The sequence below is a fragment of the Balaenoptera physalus genome (genome assembly GCF_965194825.1).
Source record: "Balaenoptera physalus genome assembly, chromosome: 9".
NCBI classification, from domain to species: Eukaryota; Metazoa; Chordata; class Mammalia; order Artiodactyla; family Balaenopteridae; genus Balaenoptera; species Balaenoptera physalus.
The window spans coordinates 101535952-101562891 of record NC_138888.1 but is presented as its reverse complement, the minus strand read 5'-3'; the positions used below and the strand labels follow the sequence as shown (position 1 = coordinate 101562891).

General features: G+C 37.5%; 2 protein-coding genes across 4 annotated transcripts in view; both read left to right on the top strand.

Moving 5' to 3' along the window:
* The window catches only part of LOC309666628 (uncharacterized protein), a 119888-nt gene that overhangs the window by 35763 nt on the left and 57185 nt on the right, over positions 1 to 26940 (top strand). The window lies entirely within an intron of this gene.
* Positions 322 to 26940, top strand: part of COL19A1 (collagen type XIX alpha 1 chain) — a 398856-nt gene continuing 372237 nt past the window's right edge. For all 3 annotated transcript variants that reach the window (XM_082474165.1, XM_082474166.1, XM_082474164.1), the window contains exon 1: positions 322 to 26334. The gene's annotated coding sequence lies outside the window, so the exon portion shown is untranslated. The remainder of the gene's footprint in view (positions 26335 to 26940) is intronic.

Below are 26940 nucleotides of genomic sequence, written 5' to 3'. Positions count from 1 at the left end.
TCATCCACTCACAAATATGATATCAAAACCAGCAATCATGAGAAGAGGAGAGTACAAATGCAGGATATTGGAAATGCATTTGAAATTAAAAGCCCAGCAACTTAAAACAATCATATATATATATATATATATAATATACATATATATTATATATATATAGACTGCTATGTTAAAACCTCATGGTAACTGCAAACCAAAAATCTACAATAGATACACACACACAAAAAGAAAAAGCAATTCAAACACAGCTCTACAGTTAGTCATCAAATCACAAGACAAGAGAACAAAGATGAAGAGAAGAAAAAAGACCAACAAAAACAAATCCTAAACAATTAACAAACTATCAATAAGAACATACATATCAATAATTATCTTAAATGTAAATAGATTAAATACTCCAACCAAAAGACATAGACTGGCTGAATGGATACAAAAACAAAACCCATACATATGTTGTCTACAAGAGACCCACTTCAGATCTAGGTACACATACAGACTGAAAGTGAGGGGATGAAAAAAGGTATTCCATGCAAATGGAAATCAAAAGAAAGCTGGAGTAGCAATACTTACATTAGACAAAATAGACTTTAAAATAAAGACTGTTACAAGAGACAAAGAAGGACACTACATAATGATCAAGGGATCAATCTAAGAAAAGATATAACAAGTGTAAATATATGTGCACCCAACATAAGAACACCTCAATATATAACAAATGCTAAGAGCCATAAAAAGAGAAATCGACAGTAACACAATAATAGTGAGGGACTTTAACACCCCACTTACATCAATGGACAGATCATCCAGACAGAAAATCAATAAGGAAATACAGGCCTTAGATGACACACTAGACCAGATGAACTTAATTGATATTTATAGAACATTCTATCTGAAAGCAGCAGAATACACATTCTTCTCAAGTGCATATGGAGCATTCTTCAGAATAGATCACATGCTGTGCCACAAAGCAAACCTCTGTAAATTTAAGAAAACTGAAATCATATCAAGCATCTTTTTCGACCAAAACACTATGAAATTAGAAATCAAGAGAAACTGGAAATAAAAGGAAAAAACTGTAAAAAACACAAACAATTGATGGCTAAACAATATGCTACCAATCAACAAATGGATCATTGAGGAAATCAAAGAGGAAATTAAAAAATACCTAGAGACAAATGAAAATGAAAACATGATGGTCCAAAACCTTTGGGATGCAGTAAAAGCTGCTCTAAGAGGGAAGTTTATAGCACTACAATCTTACACAGGAAACAAGAAAAATCTCAAATAAAAAACCTAACCTTACACTGAAAGCAACTAGAGAAAGAAGAACAAACAAAACCCAAAGTTAGTAGAATGAAAGAGATCATAAAGATCAGAGCAGAAATCAATGAAATAGAGATGAAGAAAACAATAGAAATGATCAATGAAATTAAAAGCTGGTTTTTCAAAAAGATAAACAAAATTGATAAACTTTTTTCAGGCTCATCAAGAAAAAAAGCAAAAGAGCTCAAATCAATAAAATTAGAAATGAAAAAGGAGAAGTTACAACTGACACCACAGAAATACAAAGAATCATAAGAGACAACTAAAAGGAACTATATGCAAATAAGACTGACAACCTGGAAGAAATGGACAAATTCTTAGATAGTTACAATCTTCCAAGACAGAACCAGGAAAAAATAGCAAATATGAACAGACCAATCACAAGTACTGAAATTAAAACTGTGATTAAAAAACTTCCAGCAAACAAAATCCGGGACCAAACGGCTTCACAGGTAAATTCTATCAAACATTTATAGAAGAGTTAACACCCATCCTTCTGAAACTATTCCAAAAACTGCAGAGGAAGGAACACTCCCAAACTCATTCTATGAGGCCACCATCACCCTGATACCTAAGCCAGACAAAGATACCACAAAAAGAGAAAATTACGGGCCAATATCACAGATGAACATAGATGCAAAAATCCTCAAGGAAATATTAACAAATGAAAACAAACAATATATTAAAAGGATCATACACCATGATCAAGTGGGATTTATCCCAAGGATGCAAGGATTTTTCAATATCTGCAAATCAATCAGTGTGATTCACCACATTAACAAATTGAAGTTAAAAACCATATGATCACTTCAATAGATGCATTCAACACTCATTTATCATAAAAACTCTCCAGAAAGTAGGCATGGAGGAAACCTACCTCAACATAATGAAGGTCATATATGACAAACCCACAACTAACATCATACTCAACTGTTAAAAGCTGAAAGCATTTCCTCTAAGATCAGGAACAAGACAAGGATGTCCACTCTCACCACTTTTATTCAACATAGTTTTGGAAGTCCTAGCTACAGCAATCAGAGAAGAAAACGAAATAAAAGGAATCCACATTGGTAAAAAAGAAGTAAAATTGTCACTGTTTGCAGATGACATAATACTATACATAGAAAATCCTAAAGATGCTACCTGAAAACTACTAGAGCTCATTAAAGAATTTGGTAAGGTAGCAGGATAAAAGATAAATACTCAGAAATCTATTTCCATACACTAACAATGAAAGATCAGAAAGAGAAATTAAGAAAACACTCCCATTCACCATCGCAATAAAAAAATAACATACTTAGGGTTAAACCTACCTAAAGATGCAAAATACCTGTACTCTGAAAACTATAAGATGTGGATGAAAGAAATCAAAGATGACACAAACAGATGGAAAGATAAACCATGTTCTTATATTGGAAGAATCAATACTGTCAAAATGACTATACTGCCCAAGGCAATCTACAGATTCAATGCAATCCATATCAAATTACCAATGGCATTTTTCACAGAACAAGAGCAAAAAATTTTTAACTTTGTATGGAGACACAAAAGACCCTGAAGAGCCAAAACAATCCTGAGAAAGAAAAACAGAGTTGGAGGAAACAGGCTCCTTGACTTCAAACTAAACTAAAAAGTTGCAGTAATCAAGACAATATGGTACTGGCACAAAAACAGAAATATAGATCAATGGAACAGTATAGAAACCCAGAAATAAAACCACACACCTATGGTCAATTAATCTACAACAAAGGAGGCAAGAATATACAATGGAGAAAAGACAGTCTCTTCAATAAACAGTTCTGGGAAACCTGGACAGCTACATGTAAAAGAATGAAATTAGAACATTCTCTAACACCATACACAAAAATAAACTCAAAATGGATTAAAAACCTAAATGTAAGACCGGATACTATAAAACTCTTAGAGGAAAACATAGGCAGAAAACTCTGTGACATAAACTGCAGCAATATCTTTTTGGATCCACCTCCTTGATTAATGAAAATAAAAACAAAAGTAAACAAATCATACCTAATTAAACTTAAAAGCTTTTGCACAGCAAAGTAAACCATAAAGAAAATGAAAAGACAACCCACAGAATGGGAGAAAATATTTGCAAACTAAGCAACTGACAAAAGATGAATCTCCAACATATACAAACAGCTCATGCAGCTCAATATCAAATAAACAAGCAACACATTCAAAAAATGGGCAGAAGACCTAAATTGACATTTCTCCAAAGAAGATATACAGATGGCCAACAGGCACATGAAAAGATGCTCAACATTACTAATTATTAGCAAAATGTGAATCAAAACTGTAATGAGGTATCACCTCACACTAGTCAGAATGGCCATCATGAAAAAATCTACAAACAATAAATGCTGGAGAGGGTGTGAAGAAAAGGGAACCCTCCTACACTCTTGGTGGGAATGTAAATTGGTACAACCACTATGAAGAACAGTATGAAGGTTCCTTAAAAAACTAAGAATAGAGCTAGCATATGATCCAACAATCCCAGTCCTGGGCATATATCCAGAGGAAAACATGGTTTGATAGGATATATGCACCCCAATGTTTATTGCAGCACTATTTGCAATAGCCAAGACATGGAACATCCTAAATGTCCATCAAGAGAGGAATGGTTAAAGAAGATGTGATACATATATACAATGGAATACTACTCAACCATAAAAAAGAATGAAATAATGCTTTTGCAACAATATTGATGGATCTAGAGATTATCATACTAATTGAAGTAAGTCAGAGAAAGCCAAATATCATATGATATCACTTATATGTGGAATCTAAAAAGATGATATAAATGAACTTATTTACAAAACAGAAACAGACTCACAGACTTGGAAAACAAACTTATGGTTATTAAAGGGGAAACATGGGAAGGAGGGATAAATTAGTAGTTTGGGATTGACATGTGCACACTACTGTATATAAAATAGATAATCAACAAGTTCCTACTGTATAGCACAGGGAACTCTACTCAATATTCTGTAATAACCTATAAGGGAAAAGAATCTGAAAAAGAGTGAATATGTGTACATGTATAACTGAATCACTTTGCTGTACACCTGAAACTAGGACAACATTGTAAATGAACTATACCCCAATATAAAATAAAAATTAATTTAAAAAAATAAATAAAAAGGATGCAATAACATTACAAAAGAAAGTAAACATAATACCAAGAGGGTACATAGGGAAGAGAGCAGTCGTGTCAGTGAGGGGGTATCCCCAGATCCCTGCTCTTTATGCATTGATAGAGAGCTTCCTGTAAGTCAAAGAGGTTTGGGTGACATCAGGAAAATTTCTGTAGACTAAAAAAAAAAAAATGCTGTCAACAACATCTTAGACAAATAGATAAAGATCCTCACTTTACACTTTTGCTAAAAGTGCAGCCAAAGAAACAAGTTTTGTTTGAAATGTTTTGTTTCATTTAACATTTTGACTTGGATATAAACCAATCGGGTAGATTTATTTTTATTAAAAGTTTCAGCATAGTGTTTAAAACACACACAAAAAAACCCATACAAATAAAAATGCTATATTTTATTGTGTCTTCTAAATGTTTTCCTTTTAAAGAAAGCTTAAAATTTGAGGTAGTATTTATTGTGCTGCATCAATAGAATATAACTTGTAAGTCACAAAGTGGTTTATGTCAATTATTCATGAAAAGAAAGTTCCAACTCTGACAGTTAATTTTTATTAAAGAAAGATACAAGGCTATTGTTGATCATAAATTGCCAACTGAATTACATGGAGTAAAAAGAAAGCAGTGTGTTTCTTTCTTAATGAATTCAGACATTCAGTGTTTAGTCCAAGTTTATATATATAGTTCTTGAAATAATAAAAGACTGAGTTTCAAACTTGGTTTATTTTTATAAAGCTACTAGCTTTCTCATATTAAAATTTTGATGATAGCATACTCAGTCTCCATTTTATTAAAACTTTGATTTCTTTGGTTAATTTCAATAATATAAATAGCAATAAGGAGCTATGAAAATTTCTTTTTTGTTCCTAATGAGACTACTCAGAATTGTTTTGCACAAAGCTGACTTTGAAAAGGTCAAGCATATCTAATTTTCAAAGCAGAGTGTACGTGGTTCAATACATAATGTACATGTTACAATTACATGGTGAATGCGAAAAAATTTTTGGTAATGATACACTATCTCCCCAACCCACTCTGACAAAAAACAAACCCCAAAGGTAGAAAGCATGGTCTATTTTTAAGAGAAATATAATTATTTCTGAGATACTCCAGAACCCTAACATTTTGCTTGTAGTTATGTCTATGATCTGGAGGACCCACATGTCTTTATGATGGTATTATTGAAAATGAAAATCTTGACTTTTGCAGAATCTGTAGAAACTCTAATATAGACAAAGGCCATTTTTATAATAGTTAAAAGTTGTTTCTGCTGTTAAAAGTTGATAAGTTTGGTCCATAGTCTTCTAGGAATATACAAAAATGCCCTAGAATAATATTTAAAATAATTTGTCAGCAAAATATTACTAAAGGCTTTCAAGTCATCCATCAGTCTGCAATCACATATTTTAGATATAATTTACATTTTACCATCATATTTAAAATATTGTAGTTAATTATTCCTGGTAATGTTGGAATTTCTCTCCCTAGACTTTCATTTACATTTGAAGTAGCAAAAGAATTGCCTTTTGGCACTTGAAATGACATGGCTGGAAGAGGTTAATATGTAATTTCTGGTCAAATTGTTACTGCTTGCTTTTTTCTTTGTTTGTTTTTAATTGTTATACATGCACAGTTTGCAAGGCACTATTCTTTACCAAATTACAATGATATCTCTTGAGAGACAGTAAACAGAAACTCTATTTCTCTTACGTGGAGCAACGGCATATAAAACATTTCCTTATAAATCTAAATTTAGTCCTCTGGAAAGAACTTAAACTATAAGAGAGGCAGATAAATTCTTGGCAATGGTGTGGTATAAAGTAGAAGCATTGCAGTTCTACATTATTCAGCAGGTTTTTTTGTTTGTTTGTTTATGAGTAATATAAATTTAAATTCAAATCGACTAAAACAGAAAAGGGAATTCATTGACTAACATCATGGAAAACTTGCGGGTTAGGTTCTACTTTGGGGACTGCTAAATTAAGATGCTCAAGAGATCTCCCACTCATTTCCCAGCTATCATTTGCGTTGTGTTGGTTATAATCTTCAAGCAAGTCATCGACATAAGGTGGCCTCCAGAAGCTCTAGGTTCACTGTTAGAACTAGAGTTCTTTCCTCAGTAGTTCCAATAAAAGTCGAGCTCTAGGTATCCTGGGGTGACTTGGACCATGCACACATCCTTGAAGCAAGGGAGGAGAAATACTCTCATTGTGTCCAGGGAGGTCACAAAGCTGTCAGTTTCAGCCAAGCCACATAGACTGTCCATGAGCAAGAGGTGGCTCCTAGGAGGAAAACCATACAATATTACCAAAGAAAGATGCTAAATAGGAAAAAACAATAAATGTCTATCATACTCTCAAATGTAGGGCTTTTTGGTCCACTTACTGCTTGATGACTTCTGCTGACTCATTGTCTTTTCCTAATATGATACTTGATTTGAGTTTGAAATGACTAACAGTGAGACTGTGTGTTCATCTTGATTTTTATGGTATCAGAATGAAGGACAGATAGAGCATCTGGAAGCAAGCTTACAAGGAATTATCTCTTGCTTCGGGTCAACGTGAAGGAAGCAAGGATTTTAAGTACCTTAATCCATTATTTTAAAGCATACCTTAAGCTCTATTATTGTAGTATTTCTATAAAACCCTTTTCTTGTTTTGTCATTGCATATGATACAAGTATAACCTATTTTTAAAACAAATTCCTGAGTTTTTTCCTTATTGGTAAGCTGGTTTTCTCTCCCAACATGAAGGTCACCATCATAGCTCCAGGCAAAGAGATAGAGGAAGGGAGAGGCCTTCTCTGGAAGGAAGAGGTTAGTATGTAGTGGAAGCCTGCCCCTTTGTCCAGGGCTGTGCGGGGAACTGGGGAGTCAAAGGCAGGACAGCGATCTCTAGTACCAGACTGGAGAGACCTAGTCAGCTGCAAGAAGCCAAAGGATCCTGACTGAGCTGAGAGGGGATAGACAGGGGTTTATTAGCATCAGACACAGCAGGTGCAGAGCTGTGATTCATCCAGCATGCGTAGTATGACTGTACTTGTTGTTTATAGCCAGCGTCTGTTTTCTTAGGTGTCCTTGTCGTGCCGGTTTTAAAAAAGTTTTTAGTATCACAATCAATAAATGACAATCAAATGTTCGTGGTTGGCCAGTTAGTGCATATCACAGGACCAGCATGAGGCTGGCCCTGAGGCTGGCCCTCCCCCTCCCCCAATGCCATGCAGTGATTTACACTTCCCTCCTACACATCCAAATGCCACCTTGAAGAGAAACAGGGGATGGAGAATGAGGCATTGTTGCAGGGTTACTTTAGGATTATGCTAATAATCTGTCCAGATCATTGGATGCCCTAATATTTGAGTCAGATGGGGATAAATTTGGTATTTCAATCCTTCTTCCTAGTGAGTGAGTAGGTAGGGTCATGAAGATTAGATCAGTTGCAGAGAAATGGAGTTACATTTATATGCACATCCAAATTGTGGAATATATAAATTTGCAATCCTGATGCACAAAAAAAGAATTAGTTTTCGGACCAGTTAATATCCCCATGGACATTTGCCTGGGAACTCTGTGTGATGTTAAAGCCATAGAAGGCTAAACTTGAGCCTCATAAACCCTACTATGACCCAATTGAAGAATGATACCTTCATAATGAAAAGGAGCACTCAAAAACACCTTCAGATCATTGTCTAACGTAAGAAAAAGAAGGAAAATCTACTAGCCATACGAGTGATTAGTTACCCTTTCTTCTCGGTAGATTTAGGAAAGCTTATAATTTTTTAAATAACCCGATTATTTTGTAATGGAAATAGTAGTAGAGGTTAAAGAAGAAAGTAGAAAAAATTCTTAGCAAATATAACAGATACAGAATTAATATCCTATTTATAGAAGATAGATTGATCGATTGATCAATTGATCAATAGGTAGGTAATACATGGGGCACAAAAAACTCTAAAGTACATATTTACAAAGGAAAATGATAGGGACAGAAAATTTACAAAAAAGGAAAAACAAAAAGAAATATGTGGAAAATGTTTATTTTCAGTGAAGACAAATCATATAAATGATTTGTATAAATAAAAAAAGGACCCTTTCTCACTATTGAAACAGCATGTTATATATTGCTGGTGATTTTGTAAGCTTTTTTGTAATTTTGCAGTATATATCAAGAGTCATGAGAAGGTAGAAATTTGTGAACAAATAACCTAAGAAAATACATAACCTCAAATGTAGAAAACTCTAGATTCATAAACATGTTCATCATGGTTTTTAGCCCTAAAAAAGGTGAAACCACCTAAACATTCCAAAGTGGGAGAATGATTAATTACATCTAATCATAATCATCTGAATATTATGCAGGCATTGTGAATATAGGTTATTAGAACCAAAACAAAATGTTTGTCTTCATGCTTAAAGAATAAAATCCACTTAAAGATTTTAGGTATGTTATTATTATATCTAATAACAAGTATATATCTAAAATATGCTTACGTCAGAATAGTAGGAGTCTCAGGCATTATTTTTCTGTTTTCCAAATACCCACTATGTAGTTAGGAATTTTTACTAATGGCTAAAATGTATAAAGAAAGAAAACATCATTCTGGGTGAGAAAAACCCTGCCTACTCTCTTGGCTGTGACAGTAATTGTGTTGCTGATGGATCTGAACATCTCTGGACTCTAGTTTTCTTCACTGCAGACGTTATCCAATGCAATCCCTTTATTCCAGTCTTTCAAACTCTAAAATTCTGTGATCTACAGTTTATAGATAATGAGCGTAAAAAGATAGTTAGTTTCAGATTTCTTTCAAAATATTGTTGCCATTATGATATGGAAATGGAGCATTACTATCCAGCAGGGGAGCTTATAAAAAAGAATATAAATAATGCATTTTAAAAGTTTTTACATGCTTAAAATATTTCATGAGTTATGGAAAAGTTATAGAAAAAAGAGTCACTAAACAAAAGCATAAGATTAAATAATCAACACTCAACAAGATTTTCAACAATATATATTTTGTGTAAAGCACTGTGTAGTAAAAAATATAGAGAAACTAATTTGAGAGAAAAAATTTTTAATGAAAAGTTACATTAAATATAAAGCAAATTCACTCATTTTATGATTAGCATATTTTTGGGGTTCTATTTTAAAATGTTTTTTATCATCAGTTAGTGAGTATACTTTGCTATATTATATTGTAAAGTTGTGCTTTTATGTTTACTTTTACATCAGTAATCCAGTTGGAATTGAGTTTTTTTAAAAATATGGTGTCATGTAGGACATGCACCTTTGCATTATTTATTGAAAATAAATTGAAAAATTTTGGAATCTACTTGTTGATTGATACATACTTTAAAAATAACTTCTGATATTTTGATTGGTATAGCATTGAAATGGATTAATCTGTGGGAAACTGGTAACTTTACAATAGCAAATTTACCAAATCACAAACATAGTAAATGCATCCACTTATTTAGTTATTTAAAATGACCTCTATAACATTTTATACTTTTCTGTGTAGAAGTCACACAACCTTATTAAAATTATTCCTTTTATTTTGTTTTTATTGCTGTTGTAAATGGTTTTTTAAAAAAGAAAATTTCATTTTCTAATTAAACATTGCTAGTAAAGAAATAGAGATAATATTTATATACTGATCTATAACATTGCTGAATTCTCTTACTAATTCTAGTAGTATTAAAATTCTTTTTTTTTTATATAATGAAACTCTCTAGGAGTTAAGCTAGCATTTTATTTATTTATTTATTTCTGGCTGTGTTGGGTCTTCGTTTCTGTGTGAGGGCTTTCTCTAGTTGCAGCAAGCGGGGCCACTCTTCATCACGGTGCGCGGGCCTTTCACCGTCGCGGCCTCCCTTGTTGCGAGGCACAGGCTCCAGACACGCAGGCTCAGTAGTTGTGGCTCACGGGACCAGTTGTTCCGCGGCATATGGGATCCTCCCAGACCAGGGCGCGAACCCACGTCCCCTGCATTGGCAGGCATACTCTCAACCACTGAGCCACCAGGGAAGCCCCTTTTTAATTTTCTATTATTCGACACATTATCTATGAAACATGAGAGTTCTACATTTTCTTTCTAAACCTTATGTCCTTTATTCTTGCCTTCTTCAGATTAATCAAGCATTTATTTCCATGATAAATATATATATAATTGTACATATAATTTAAATTCAAAAATTCATTACATTTGGTTTTGTCAGTCAAAATCTGTTTTGCTTTATCCATTTGTTTATCCTTTCCTTTGATTTCCCTTTTTTCTTGAAATTTTGTGCTGACATTTAGAATTATTTTACTTTTGTCTGAAAAACTACATTTAGTGTTTTCTTTTAGGACGTGTTGGTGATGAAATAGCTTACTTTTGTTATCTGGATATGCTTTTATTTTCTCTTTGCTTTAAAGATAATTTTGGGGTCTGAAATTTTAGATTGGCAGTTATTTCTTTTTAATACTTTAAAGGCTTCATTTCATTGCCTCTGTCTTGCATTATTTCTTTTGAGAATTAAGCTGTAAATCTTATGCTGCTCCTTTGAAAATGTCTCTTTTTTTCTCCAAATGCTACTAATTTTCTGCAGCTTTAGTATTATGTTCATAGATGTTGTTTTCTTTGCATTTATCCCATTTAGATTTATAGCACTTCTTGAATTTGTAGCTTCATGTCTTTCATCAATCTTGGGGAAAATATTGACCATTATCTCTTCAAATGTACTGTCAACCTATTGTCTACATCCTCTCCTTCAGGGACTCTAATTACACACATGTAGATATTTCACTTTGTCCAGATGATCTTCTGGCTATTTTCTACTCATTGGTCTTCATACTTCCAGCTAGTTATTTCTACTGACTTTTGTTCCAGTTTCACCAACCTTTTCTTCTACTGTGTCCAATTTACTGTTATACCCATTTATTTACTTAAATTATATTGTGTTTTTTTTAACAGCTAGAATTTCCACTTGATTCTTTTTCATTAAATTAAGTTTTTGTTAAAAATTCTCCATCTTTTCATTTAATTTCTTGGCCATGTTATTCATAGTTAAATTAAAGTTCATGTGTTTAACAGTGTCTGCCAGTCCCACCTCTGATTCTAACAACGTTTCTAGCATTGAAAATATGAAGTCCTAATGTCACTGTTTCTCATCTACTAAATAAAGAGGTCTGTTAATGTGATAAACAAAACTACTTTGTTCATACTCCTTGAAGAGTCACCTTACAATATTAAGCTGTGCTTAGCCACAAACTTTTATTTAAAAGTAAGGGGTTTATACAGGATTATCTCTAGGTACTTCTCTAATTCTGCAAGACTAAGTCTAGGGTTATTTTGGAATGCTCTCATGTTTGGCACTGTGCTAGATACTGAGGGGATATTTGATCTGAATTTAGTACTCAAGGCAGTACTATTTAGACTGAAAGTCTTATGACAATTCTCTGTCTTTTTCAGTGCTCTCTTTGTTTCCCAGTACAGTGCCTGGAGCACTCAATAAGTACTGGTTGGATGATTAAATGAGTGATTGAGTTAATTGTATTAGAAATACAGACAAAAGACTTACATGTGGAATCTAAAGTATGACACAAGTGAACCTATCTATGAAACAGAAACAGACTCACAGACATAGAGAACAGACTTGTGGTTGCCAAGGGGGAGGGGGGTGGGGGAGGGATGGATTGGGAGGTTGGGATTAGCAGATGCAAACTCTTACATATAGGATGGATAAACAACAAGGTCCTACTGTATAGCACAGGGAACTATATTCAGTATCCTGTGATAAACCATAATGGAAAAGAATATGAAAAAGAATATATATATGTTCACTGAGTCACTTTGCTGTACAGCAGAAATTAACACAACATTGTAAGTCAACTATACTTCAATAAATTTTTTTTTAATTAAAAAAAAAAGAAATACAGATAAAGTGATAAAACTCAGCCTTTCCCTTGAAGGGTGAAAAATGGTGATTGACTGAACATAGGAACCGAAAGAAGAGGGAGGAGTTAAGAAGTGAGAATCCCTACACTCAACTGAGCAATTCCTGCATGTTAGATACTGTTCTGAATGTTCCATACATATTATGTCAGATAACACGTACAGTTTCTCTGTGAGGCAGGCATTTAGAGTGAGATTATGTTCCCTACCTGAACGTGGCAAAGATGGAATCCAGACTCAGGTATGTCTGACCCCAAAGCCTTTAATCATTACACTATGATGCCCAAGCATCATAGGGACATAAAAAGCATAAGGACAGAAAAAATGTCTTTTCATAGGCAATTAAAAATATATGAACCTAGTTATATAGACATAGATAGATAGATGAAGATATATATTAACATACCTAAAAGAGAGAACTATTCCTTGCTTCTGGAGGTTTTATTTTTTTCCTCTTCTTTGGTATTGATACTTTTTCTAAACTTGTAAGAAAGTATCCAATATCTTCCCCACCAATCCATAACCCACCTGCCAATGAGAGTATTTAAAGATTTTATACAATTTGAGTTAGGGCTAGGTTCTTCATGTACTAGAAATAGATTTTTAAAAATACAAATATACATATTACATATACACAGCTACACATACAGAAGATAGGCCAGAAAATCTTTCATTTGTCTAGTAACTTAACAGACCATTGATTTCCAGAATTGGGAATAAATGTTCTTGCATTAGTTTTCATAAATTATTTTTTGAATGACACTTCAGTGAGTGCATGCTGTATTGTTTGCCAAAAAAATGCCCTCAGGAGAGCAAAGTTATTTCAGAAATCTCATTTTATGCCCGTAACCCTGAAGCTGACATATTTTTTATCACAAGGATGAGAAAGGAAAAGCCTAGAAAGAATTTAATAGGATAAACAGACTAAAGGAGAGTTGAGCAGTTGCTTCTAACGTGTCCACTGTTCTCCCAATGAGCACCTTTCTATTGCCAGCGTCTCCTGTCTAGGTTGGCTACACGCAGCAATTAGAGGCAGCTCAGCTCTCAGACCCCAGCCCCCATCTCCCTCCTCGTCCTCAGCATCTCTGGCAATTGTGGTTTTCTTGAATACATTAAGCACATTCCTAACTCAGGACTCTTGCACGAACTTTTCCTTCTGCCTGAATGTCTCCAGTCTACCTGCTGTGTCTCCATAATTCACTCCCTTCCTTCTTTCAGGTTTCTGTTCAAATGTTACCATTCCAGTGAGGCCTCTGACCTCTCTTTATGAAAGAGTAACACAGGCCCTGCCTTAGCCTCAGCACCCACCCTGGCAATATCTCCTTCCTAGCTTTATTTTCTTCCATCCCATGTGTCACCATCTGACATGTATTAGTCACTAATTTCTGAAGTAACTATCCATCACTTCCCTTGGGATATAAATCCTATGAGAGAAGAGAATTCATTTTGTTCACTTGTATCTTGACAGTGCCTCAGACGTGGTAGCACTCTATAAGTATTTGTTGAATCAATGAATATTGAATACACAATATTTTGTGAAGAATTTTCAGAAGGTTTTCAATCCAGCTAAGCCATTAGGAGATAATTATTCACAGAAATTAAATCTAATCTTGCAGTTAGAACATAGCACTGGCACATGAAAAATTGCTATGCATTCATCTCATCTCATCTAGAAGAATCCTTAAACATATCTGCAACTGGTTAATCCAGAAGTATTGATGGAAATATTTGGAGCTATCTCCATCTCAATTAACTTTTCCATCACAATTCATGTAAGGAACATGGAATCTTATCTGTCTTGTTAATGGTTGTATCCCAAGAAGTAAAAACAGTGTGAGGGGCTCAATAAATATTTTTTGTATTAAAAAATATATTTATTAGAATATATATATGTGTGTGTTTATATATATATATTATGTATTATCCTACAGTGTATAAAGCTCTAGGTCTTCAGAATCTCTTGATTATTTGATGAAGAAAGATTCTATTTTCTCTTGCATCTTCAAATAAAACACAAAGCCAAATGCTCCAACCTTGTAAATTACTAAGGTATTAACCGAAGCCAGCTGCAACTTACAAATGCCCCTTTTTATAAGAAGTCAATTTGGGCATGTGTTCTCCTTAGTGTTATATAGCACTTGATCTCTCTAGGTCATGCATCCATTATTTAATCTATCTTCACGAGGACTCCTAAGGCCCAACAATGCTTTCAACATTCTCTGAAGCTCACACACACGCACACACACACACACACACACATACACATATTCATTTTAAAATTCCATTATGTTTACACAGCATGAGGCTACATATTATAGGATTGAAGTTTTCTATTTTATTTATAAAAAGATACCTGTGATACTAATTAATTCACTTATATGGGGACCAATATAAAACCACGAAGAAATTGGACAACAGTACTAGGAGCTATAACCTTACCTTAAATATGTAATAAACAGATGTTGAAACAGGAGACTCAGTTTTGCTTAGAACACAGCACAAGTCACGTTCTGGTTAAAGGTGCTTAGAGAAGCACATTAACTCCTACAAGCATCCGGAGAGTTATTTTAGAACGAGAAGATACACAGCTCAGGCACTGAGGGAGCCTCAGGCCCTGAAGATAAGGTGGCCAATTAACACTGCTCTTAGGAAAGCTTACAGTGTTGCAACAGTGATCAGGGCTTTCACTGGGCCATAGTTACATCAGTCCCAGTCTGATTCCTAGAAATCAATCCTAAATATAAAGGATCTATATGTAAAGTCCTGTCCTTCTATCGACACTTTGCTTGTTTACTGTATGCGCTAAATATGGGGCTGTCTCACAGGCATTTATACCCATTGTCCTGTTATAATAGTCATAGAGCCTCCTTTCACTCTTGAAAATGTGCCTGCTTGGAAAGAAATGATCTGGTCATCCTATTCAAACCCATCTGTGTAAAGTGAAAAGATTCCTTGTCATAGGCAGTATCTATCTGAGTCTTCTTTGCAGACCATACCCTTGAAGAGATTCATTAAGATGAACAGAAAAGCCTAAGAATTGATTTACTTTTGATCATTTAAAGAATACATCTTGCTGTTTGTCAATCATTTCAAAATTATGTTTTCATGTGCATATATAAATTATATTAAAATATGAATAATTTTTACTTTAAATTCGATCTTGCTCATATGAACCTAATGGGACTCCAATATTAAAAAAAAAAATTACATGAATACCAGTTTTTCATAACAGGGTTATTATTTCCTTTTTTCTCCCCAAAATAAATCCTCCAAAATATTGAAGGATCATTAAATAAAGGAGGAAATGTTAGGAAATCGCGTCCTACTATTTTTTTCCCACTGACCACAACATGACATGGTAGGGGTTCCTGTCCTTCTAAGATGACCAAGGGTGCTGTGTTGAGCAGTAGCCTGCCCTCAGCCACTCACATACTTAACTTCCCCGCTTTATTAGGGAATTATGTGAGCACACGTAGCCATTTACATAGCTAAAAAACCAGAGTCAAGATTTAAATCACTGGATTATTAAAATAGTGTTCTGCCAAGTCTTATGCAAGGAAACCTAAACACTAGCTCAACACAGAATTTTTAAGTTTGATTTATTTCACCAAGTCCATAAAATACAGTGTTTAATTTTCCCTTTCACTTCTGCATGTCTGCAAGTGTCTCTGCTGCACAATGATAATCAGGGTTCATGAAAAGAAAGCAGTCTGTTTCTGGGCTCTCTCTCTCTCTGGCACCCCCTCTTCTTCCCCACTGCCTCTTTCTCTCCTTTTTCCCTCAATTTCTCCAAGGTGGTTGGTTGGTCATCCAGGTCTAGAGCAACTCCCGTCCAGGTTCAAGGACCAAAACAGCTGCTAATGTGTTACCTTCTGTGGGGAAAATCTGTCTTCATGTGCAGAACTTGCTGTTTCAATCTGTTGAATCTTGGAGAAGCTCACGTGATTCTCGGTCACCTCCTCCCGCCCCTGGCCCCCTTCTCCCCAGCAATGTGACAGGGGATCGCTTAGGAGGGCTTATGCCCCTTCTCCGCACTCAAACACAAACTGCAACACACAGGGCTTGTCTGTCATTTATTATGTAGTTCTCCCTTTCCCCCTTTTGCCTAAAGGATGAGCTTTTGAAAACAAAGCAACTTTGCATTTAATTGTATTGATTAAAATGAATATAGAAACATGATTGGTCCAAGCGATGTTTAAGGTCTCTTGTGTTCCTGAAATACAGGCTTGTTCTCTGCTTCTCTGTTTACCTCAGTCCCTACATCCAACCCTTCAGCAAGTCTTGTCAAGTTCACCTCTAAAATGTGCCTTGAATTTGTTTACTTCTTTCCTTTTACAACCACCACCCTCATCATAGCCACTGTCATCCTTTGCCTGGATACCACAGCCTCGGAACTGGTGTCTTCATTTCTACTCTCCCATTCTGCACGGGGAAGCCAGAGTGGTCTTTGCAAAACAAAAATCAGTTCATATCATTCCCATGCTCACACCCTTTTTACTGGGGCCTAAGAGGTCCTGCAGGACTTGACCCTGGACCCCAGCATCTCTGACCACACCCTCTTTTGCCACCCGTTCCAGGCAAGAAGGCCTTTTTAAGTTCATGAACAGGCCCAGCTCTGCCCACCCAGAGCCTCTGCACTGGCTTCTCCTGTCTCTGATCTTTGCGCAGCTGGCATTCACGTCTCAGCTCTAATATCACCCCTTAGAGATGCTTTCTAGGGCTATCCCACCTATAGTTGTCTTTTGCACTCTCGCCTAGTAATTTTTTTTATCACATTACCTCCGCATTATTATAGAGAGAGCAAACAGTTAAAAAAAAAAAAAAAAAGATGCCAAATTCCCAAGGCCAGGTGCAAAAGGATAAAGGCCCTGGTCCCTTAGCTTCCCAGGTCCTTCTCAGTTTGAAGAAGGCTCACCTGGCTTGACAGTGTGTCACCAGCAAAGCCATGGGAGCTACAGAAGAAAGAGGGCTTCCTCTGCAAGAAAGAGAGCAAAGAGCTACCAAATTGTTCCCCCTCACCTTTTTGGGGTGCTGGGTCGATCTCCCTGGAGGTGTGGTGAGACTTTCTGAAGAAGATCCCAAGTGAGAGGGGCTGGGTTGGCTGAGTGAGGGACAGGGTCTGCAGAGCTGCATGGGTAGCTGGTTAGCGGCAGTTCTAGAGGCAACAAAGATCCAGGGGAGGATGTGGGATGTTGCCCTGGTGGGGCTGAGTGAGTGAAGATGCCCTTTGTGCATCCTCCTAACCACGGAAAACTACCGGTGACTCACGTGCTTCACCCTCTTATGTCGGTGCTCTTGGAAATGTGACTTGGAAGCTTCTCCCATCAAGGGATGGAACCTTGACTCTTATCTGGCTTTGTGACTTGTTTTGGCCAATAGAATATGGTAGAAATGATGGAGGCCAGTTCTGGGTTTAAGCTCAAGAGGCCTTGCAGCTTCCACTGGGTCCCGAACCCCTGTGACCTCCTGGATCAGGCCAGCCTGTTGGAGGGTGCACATAGAGGAGAGATGACCTGTCCCAGCTGAAACACCTACCACCAGCCAATCTTCCTCCGACCCACCAGCTGATGACAGACACAGGGGAGAGCCCAGCTGAGAGCAGTCACACCGAGCCCAGACAAATGAACTTCAATCAGCAGACCCGTGAGCAATAAAAATTGGTTATGCTTCCAGCTACTGAGTTTTGGGATCCGTTATTATAGCTAAAGATACGTGGAGTAAAGAAGCTGAATGCCGCCCGTGACCATTTGTGTCACCTACCGTGAGATTGCCATTCTGACAGAAACCACTGACATGAGACTGACCTTGATGGAGAAAACAGACCCTTCCTTGGCTTCAGATAGTCCCTGTCTCCTGACGGAACAAGCATCCCCAGGCTGGGGCCAAAACTGGGTGGTAGCACCACAGCAGAACCAGCTGAGCAGTGACCTCGGTTAGGGAGAGGATCAGCACAGAGCGTCTGTCTGGCAGCCCATGCAAGCAAGTCTTTAGATACAAGAGAGTGGGTTTTAATATGACTATCAAAACGTTAAAAGTTATTGTGAGGCTTTTATAAAAATAAAGAACTCTTCTGTATAGGAAAAGAAAAAAAATATTCTGTAGAGTTTGGTTAACACCTGACGTGCTTAAAAATAAGTGTAGATTTATGAACTATCATTATTTCCTTCACTAGTTATGTTTTATGACTTCTCATAATTACTTGAAAGGGGCTTTATAAACATAAGAGTTTACATTTAAGATGGATAAAATTATACTCCAGCAAAGATGTTAAAAAAAAAAAAGATGGATACAAATGGGTTTATAGTAAAATAATTTGACAGCAAGAATGTCCTTGAGTATCAGAAAAGCAGGTAAATCTGTCACCTTTGATAGGAAACAGAATCTAGTCAAATTCATCTTACCTTGTCTTCGTTGACTATTACTTTGCCTAGTTCACTATCTTGGAATTCTTTTTAAGTCAGCATAGACCAAAGCGTGTTGCAACACAGCATCTGAATAAATAAAGTGGTTTTAAGACCAACCAATTTAGTTCATGGTTTTCTCTTAATTAAAATTGATTCCGGTCTTACAGCAGAGACTTGTAGGTTTATTTCACATTGTCTTGTAAGGGGATTATGTTGTCACCATGTACCTTTGAGGATCCTGCTTTGTCTTGAGTTCCCCTTTATCCTGTCTATTGGGTGATGTAGGGCTGCAAACAGGTGTTTGCAGAAGAAAAGTTGCCAGAGCAGAGTGGCTGAGAGCCTGGGCTGTGGAATCAGACAGTATTTGGGTGCAAATACTGGCTCTGTCAGGGATTGGTTCAGAGCCTTAGTCCTAAGCTGTAAAAAGAGGGCAATAGGGTTGAATGATTTTAAAAAGATAAAACATGTAAAGTACTTAGTACCGTTCCTAGCACATGATGATTTTTAAAATTAATTAATTAATTAATTTTCGCTGTGCTGGGTCTTAATTGTGGCTCACAGGATCTTCACTGAGGCATGCGGGATTCTTAGTTGCAGCATGCGGACTTCTTAGTTGCGGCATGCATGCGGGATCTAGTTCCCTGATCAGGGATTGAACCCGGGCCCCCTGCATTGGGAGCGTGGAGTCTTACCCACTAGACCACCAGGGAAGTCCCACACATGGTGATTTTTTTTTTTTAATTTATTTTATTTTTGGCTGCATTGGGTCTTTGTTGCTGTGCGCGGGCTTTCTCTAGCTGTGGTGAGCGGGGGCTACTCTTCGTTGCGGTGCACGGGCTTCTCATTGCGGTGGCTTCTCTTGTTTCAGAGCATGGGCTCTAGGCGCGCGGGCTCAGTAGTTTTGGCGCACGGGCTCAGTAGTTGTGGCTTGCGGGCTCTAGAGTGTAGGCTCAGTAGTTGTGGCGCACGGGCTTAGCTGCTCCGCGGCATGTGGGATCTTCCTGGACCAGGGATCGAACCCGTGTCCCCTGTATTGGCAGGCAGATTCTTAACCACTGCGCCACCAGGGAAGCCCACATGGTGATTTTTTTAAGTGATTCCATGAGAATCATAAGTTAAATAAATTCTAAATTGAAAATAAACATTCTAGAAAGAGGTTACAATGAAAAGAATCACAATTTTATAGACATAAATCTGACATAATGTTCTAGGCAAGCTATCATTTACGATGTTCCAGCACTGAATTTTTATTTTTTTAGATGTATATAAGATTGGTTCTTTAAAAACAATCAGGAGTTAGTACGAAGTTTAATTAGAGAATAATTAGAGATTCTTGTTCTAAGAATAATAAGAGATTAAACAGAGTTGTGTTCTCATTTTCAGTAATGAAAATTTCCCTTAGGTTTGGAAAAAGAGTGAAGAGGACATAGGATGAGGACATTTTCAACTAATAAGAATCTGTTGTCTTGATGTGTTGCTGTCCTCAGAGCCTCTGCGCTGGGGTCTTTTACAGATGAGAACAAGTTATCCTGTGATTATTTTGGCAATATGGTAATTTAATTCCCTTAGACATAAATACCAAACGGACCTACCGTTTTTCCGTACCAACTCTGAGATTCAGTCTATATGATGTCATTAGAAAATTGTATGTCCTTAGTTACTTAACCCCCCATGGCCTCATTTCAAGAAATACTTGAAGATTATACTAAGGAAAAATAATTTATTGTCTTAGATGCTCCGGGCATTCTTAAAAAAGGAAAAGACACAGTTCCAGCCCTCAAGGAGTTTACAATCAAGTCAGGGCCCAATACAGAAATGTGTGTGAAACAAGGTGTCAAGTAGACTGTCATTAAAAAGTGCAAATTGCGCTCCACTGTACAGAGGCAGGGAGGGTCTGTTAGGTGGGAAGAGGCCAGGGAAGGAACTGTGTGATAGAAAACACCTCAAATAAGCAGGATTTCAAGAGCCATCTGGCATTTCAGTTGGCGGCTACAACAAGAGAGTGTGAGAAAGCATTGGCTGTTCATTCTGTGGTCGCAGGTCATTACCCTGGTTATGGCATCATGTGCATTTAAGGGAACTGAGGTGAGGAGGTGGAGGTTACACGGTTTAGGGCCTCGAATTCCAGGGAAAGGATTTAGTTCAGTAGGAAACAAGACAATTCACTTTCCTCGTCTGAACAAGGGGAGAAGTGAGCTTGTTCCCTGTTGATTCTTTCAACAAATCTTTATTACAGAAATAGTAAACTCATCATTTCACGTGTAATTATTTAGTGAAAGTGCCCACTAGGATGCTCTGATGATTTGTAAATGTATTTACTGAGACGACAAAAAATGGACCCTTGAACCATGTGTGTGTTGGGGTGTGAGGGACTTAGGGGCGCTGAACCTCTACACTGTGGAAAATCAGAGTATAACTTTACAGTCAGCTCTCTGTGGTTCTGCAACCATGGATTCACCAACTATGGGATTTTGTAGTACTGTAGTACGTATTTAGTGGAAAAAAATCCATGTACAATTGGACCTACACAGTTCCAAGCCATGCTGTTCAAGGGTCAACTGAAGTTTGTTCACTGAAATCTTTTGAACCTGATGCTTTCACATATGAATACAGTTTCCCCCTCTTTTGAACTCCCCCAGTATTTTATATCTACTTTGCTTATTACATTCTGTATTTTTATTTCAGATCGTCATTATACACATATACATCTCTTTCTTACCAAATGTTAAACCGCAGGAGGTGGGGCCCATGTCTAACCTATCTTTGTATTCCCTACAGTGTTTAGTTTAAGAAGCATTCAAAAATTCATATTGAATGAATAAATGGTTTAATTAGTATTTGCTTCCTAGTGAAATTGCTAGGCTAAGTTCAAATGTTTTAAGTTGCATCCTAATTTTTATCTGGAAGATTCCTGCTGGTAATCATTGAAAGGGGTACCTGAAAGGCCAATTTCTCAGTTCTCTTAAACCCACTGCTTTGTTAATTTGTTGGCGATACATAAAACACCACACTTGCTCACGTTTGTTGTACTTTTTATTACAACAGCAATACATGTTCACTGTAGAAAATTTATACATTACAGACAAGCAAAAGGAAGAAATCAGAATCTCCCATATCCTAACTCAGAAGTAACCACAGCTACCGTTTCAGAGGAGTTTATGAAGCGGACTCAACATGCATTTTTTTGTTTTGTTTTGTTTTTTTGGGTTTTTTTGTTTTTTGTTTTTTTTTTTAACATCTTTATTGGAGTATAATTGCTTTACAATGGTGTGTTAGTTTCTGCTTTATAACAAAGTGAATCAGTTATACATATACATATATCCCCACATCCCCTCCCTCTTGCGTCTCCGTCCCACCCTCCCTCTCCCACCCCTCTAGGTGGTCACAGAGCACCTAGCTGACCTCCCTGTGCTATGCAGCTGCTTCCCACTAGCTATCTATTTGACATTGGGTAGTATATATAAGTCCATGCCACTCTCTCACTTAGTCCCAGCTTACCCTTCCCCCTCCCCGTGTCCTCAAGTCCATTCTCTACGTCTGTGTCTTTATTCCTGTCCTGCCCCTAGGTTCTTAAGAACCTTTTTTTTTTTTTTTTAGATTCCATATATACGTGTTAGCATACGGTATTTATTTTTCTCTTTCTGACTTACTTCACTCTGTATGACAGTCTCTAGGTCCATCCACCTCACTACAAATAACTCAATTTTGTTTCCTTTTATGGCTGAGTAATATTCCATTGTATATATGTGCCACATCTTCTTTATCCATTCATCTGTCGATGGACACTTAGGTTGCTTCCATGTCCTGGCTATTGTAAGTAGAGCTGCAACGAACATTGTGGTACATGAGTCTTTTTGAATTATGGTTTTCTCAGGGTATATGCCCAGTAGTGGGATTGCTGGGTCGTATAGTAGTTCTATCTTTAGTTTTGTAAGGAACCTCCATACTGTCCTCCATAGTGGCTGTATCAATTTACATTCCCACCAACAGTGCAAGAGGCTTCCCTTTTCTTCACACCCTCTCCAGCATTTATTGTTTGTAGATTTTTTAATGATGGCCATTCTGACTGGTGTGAGGTGATACCTCATGATTTTAATTTGCATTTCTCTAATGATTAGTGATTCAACATGCATTTTTTTTATAGTGTTTAATACACTTGGCCAATTTGCCCTTTAGAAAGGGCAACTATTTGGTGCCCCTTCTTTTGATGTCGAGAATATTAATCCTGTCAAAATGGGTGGAGGAAAAATCACCCCTTTATCAATCTGCACTTCTTTGCATAGTAATTTAGTTGAATATTTTTTCATGTGTTCACTGACCATTTGTATTTCCTTTGTGAATTGCCTCTTTACATTTTTGCTTATTTTTTTAAAATTGGGATACATATCTCTCTCCTTTTTTAGAAAATGATTTTTGAGAGCTGGGTGTGTAGTAATAAACATTTTCTCCAGTCAGGCATTTGTCTTTTAACATATTTCCTTTCAGCGTCACCGATCCCTAGGAAAAGGGTCTAATAACCTAAGTGAAAGTCAGATCCATGATCACCTCTTCCTCTCATTTCTAAGCTGAGTCAATGTCAGGAGCTAGACGTCTTCCAGGAACGGAAGCAAACATAGCAACCACCAGTGGAATATTATTTTCTCTATGAGGACAATTATTTTTTGAAACAATGGTAAAAATAGCATTTAAAAATTTAAAGTGCCCTAACTTACTTTCGCCAATTACTAAACATTTTGAACTAATAAGACTACTTTCTTTTTACCCTTACTTGTATGATACGAATACGAGACACAGGACCAGCCTAAAAAGGAATAGAAAGGGAAGTACGTGCTCTTGATGACAAGTCAGAGTTGGTAATTACAGCTGACAGTGACGTCTGTTCCTCCTCTATGGATGCATTGAAGAATTTCCATGGGGTCTGTATAGGAGTCATGTACGCCTGTACCCCTCCATTCAGTAAAGAATGGGCACTCTTATGGCTTGTTAACTAAGAAGTTAGCTGGGGGCAATGCTGAAATTCTTTCTTCTTGGAAAATGGAAACTATGAAGTGGGGGGGGAAGTGAAAGAAATTACAAAAGGCAAAAAGTAAAGCAACATGGCTGGGAGTACAGAAGTACACAAAAACGAAGAAAAGGAAAAAGAAATGGCCATGTTAAAACAGAAGCGATTGAGAAGCGAGGCTTAGAAAACACGCATTCTTTAAATTTATTATGGGGCAATTATCAAAATATGGTTCAGTGTTAATTTAAATGTTTAAATTATGTAGGTGGGGCATTAAAAATATGGAACAGTTTTTTAAAACTGCATTTCAAATGGAATTTAGCCCTCTTAAGGCATAAAAAATACTGGTTAAGCATGTCTCCCATGGGCCATAAATGTTGAAAACTGTTTGTTTTTGAAATCTTAAAATTTTTTTTTTTGTCACACATGCGTACAGCTAAACTGGGCGTTAGAAGCCCTCCGAGCTGTTTGCCAGAATTCAAAGTCCTGTCACATTCCCCTGTAATTTTCAGATGTTCCTTCACCAGCAGTAGCTTCAGAAGCAAGTGGTAAAATGCATAGTTTATAACAGTACTGGGGTTAGATAAATAAAATGTGCTTGGTTAGGAGATCTCGCTACTTGAAGTCACTTTAAAATTCAGTGAAAGGAATTGGATAAAGGACCAAATCGCAGGGATCTGATAGTTCGTGATCATGAAGCCAGCCCACATTCAGACGCTTTCCTGAAAGCAAAACACAGGAGGATTTACTGATCTAGAGATACTGGTGTATCTAGGGGCAAAGGAAGCAGTAGATAATAATTTTTAATTGTATTTCTTTATTTTTCACTTTCTTCCAAACTCTTATCTAGTTCAATACTTTGAGTAGGAAAATGAGCAATTCCGGAGAAACAAAAATATTACAGTGTTTGGCTGGTTCCAAAACCTCTTAAAGATTATGAAATTATTAAAATATTTATGAAAATAACGCTAACATGAAGATGATTTACTTGTATTAAAGCACAAATTAGAAGCAAAATTTCAGGCTTCCTGTTAGGTAGTTTTAAAGGCTTATTTTAAATAGTACTAATTAAATGTCAACGTAAAGTTAATTGTCTATGGGAGAAATAAAACCTGGATGCTTTCATTTCAATTAAAAGGTAAAGTACAATTGCTTTGAGAGGAAAAAATATTCAAAGAGGGGTAATACTATTTTAAAAAGTAGGGAAAGGTCACCACAAGTCTGATGCAGGTATGGGAACCCTGGTTTTCAATGGCCATCTGAGCAGTGTGACTCATGTAACATCCTCCCTCCTTGGCCTCTTTCCACAGTCAACCAAAAACCAGTGATGAAAATCACAGGAGAAGAAAACACATCAGGAGGTTTTAAGTCCTGACCTGTAAACACGGTTTGCATCACTATGGATGCAAGACTCTAAAACCACAGGGATTTTGATCAGGATGAAAGACAGGTTTAAAAACTACCAGTCGACTCTTTCACAGTTTCACTTCAGTGAAGTGGAAATGAGCTGTCTTCTAACAATTTGTTTTAACATTTAAAATTTTTTGCCAGCCTGATTTTATTTCCTGATCTGTGAGCCCAGACGTTTGTGAAGCCTATTGCTATGGTTTAAGATAACTTTTAAGCTTAATGATTTCCACCAGTATGGATCAATATTATAATTTATCCAATTTCGCCAACTGTGTCAATACTGAATGTTAAACCAAGTTATCTGTTTTCTAATGCCTGACTTACTTTTCTGAATTCTATAATGGTCCTACTTTTCTTTCAAATATCTATATATCTATATATCTATATGTCTATGCAATATGTATATATACCTACAAGTATACATACATACCGTCATATATACTTTCTCTACACACACATCCCCACACACTGATCTGCAGAAAAATGTCACCTTCACAGGTTCTAAGGGATCCCAAAGCGTTCAAAACCCAGGATCTGCAGTACCAATCCATAGAAAGATATAATATTTAAAATCACAAAATAGTTTTGTGTACTCTGAGACAAAACCGTGTCACGCAAGCCTGTGCACATGAGCCTGATTAAAGGCTGGCGGGCTCTGCTGACCAAATTCATCTAAACTGACGGAAAAGCACAAACTGAAACGTAAGCGATGCCCTTCTGTAGCTCAACTGTTAAAAAGCCAATTCTCTACCTGTGCGTGCTCGCCGCATGCAATACTTTGATGACACTTCGTAATCAGGAGTGAGAAACTCTGAAGCCTTTGCATCCACCCGTCCTTCTATCTGGGAACCAGCGAATAAAACAGAAACCCGAAAGGCACAACTCCCGGGTGTAGGGCGACGTGGCTGTAATGCAGGAAAACCTGGGCCTGAGTTGGCGGAGTCCTCGGTCCTCGCCGAGGGGGAGGGTCACACGGGGAGAGACTAATAAGGGCAGCGAGGCGTCCCCCGTCCCCACTCGCAGGGCGCTCAGTGCTGGCGGTGCTGCAGCCGCGCGCGGTCTCCGCTGCGCCTCCGAGGGCCCCGCGCGCGGTCAAGGTAAGTGCGCGGCGCCGCGACCCTGCCCGTCGCCCGCTCCCTCGCACGCGCGCGGCTCCGGGTCGCCGCTCGCGTTCGGGCTCCTTCGCGTGCATCCGCTTTCCCAGAAAATCTGAAAACGGCGCTAACCTCGTAGGTGGGTTTGGGCGGATAAATAACGCACACCTGCAATTACGCATTCCCATAGGTAGCTTAACCCTGGGAACGGCAACGTTTGGCACGGTCCGGCCACTGGAGCACGCTGCGTACACCGTAGGTCGTGTTCCTGTGTTCCCATAATGCAGGCTGCGGGCTCTATACTTTAGTTCTAGGTGGTTCTGCCGGCTCTGTGTGTCTGTAGCGCAGAACCAGGACCCCTGCTGATGCGGTGAGAACAGGCACCGAACACAGAGGAAACAAAGATCTCTGGGGTGGAATGCGCAAAACAAACCCACTCTGGCCGTTAGAGCGTATTTTTTGGTCTCTGTCTAGAAGCGAGCAGACAGTTACGGGACATAAATTGGGAGACGCGGGGTTGCGGCGCCTCCTCCCCTACCCGTTCTGACCCGAGGCTGCTTCTCCGAGCGCGGCTCCCGGGGGTGCGGCGCCAGCGGGGGTCCCGGGACT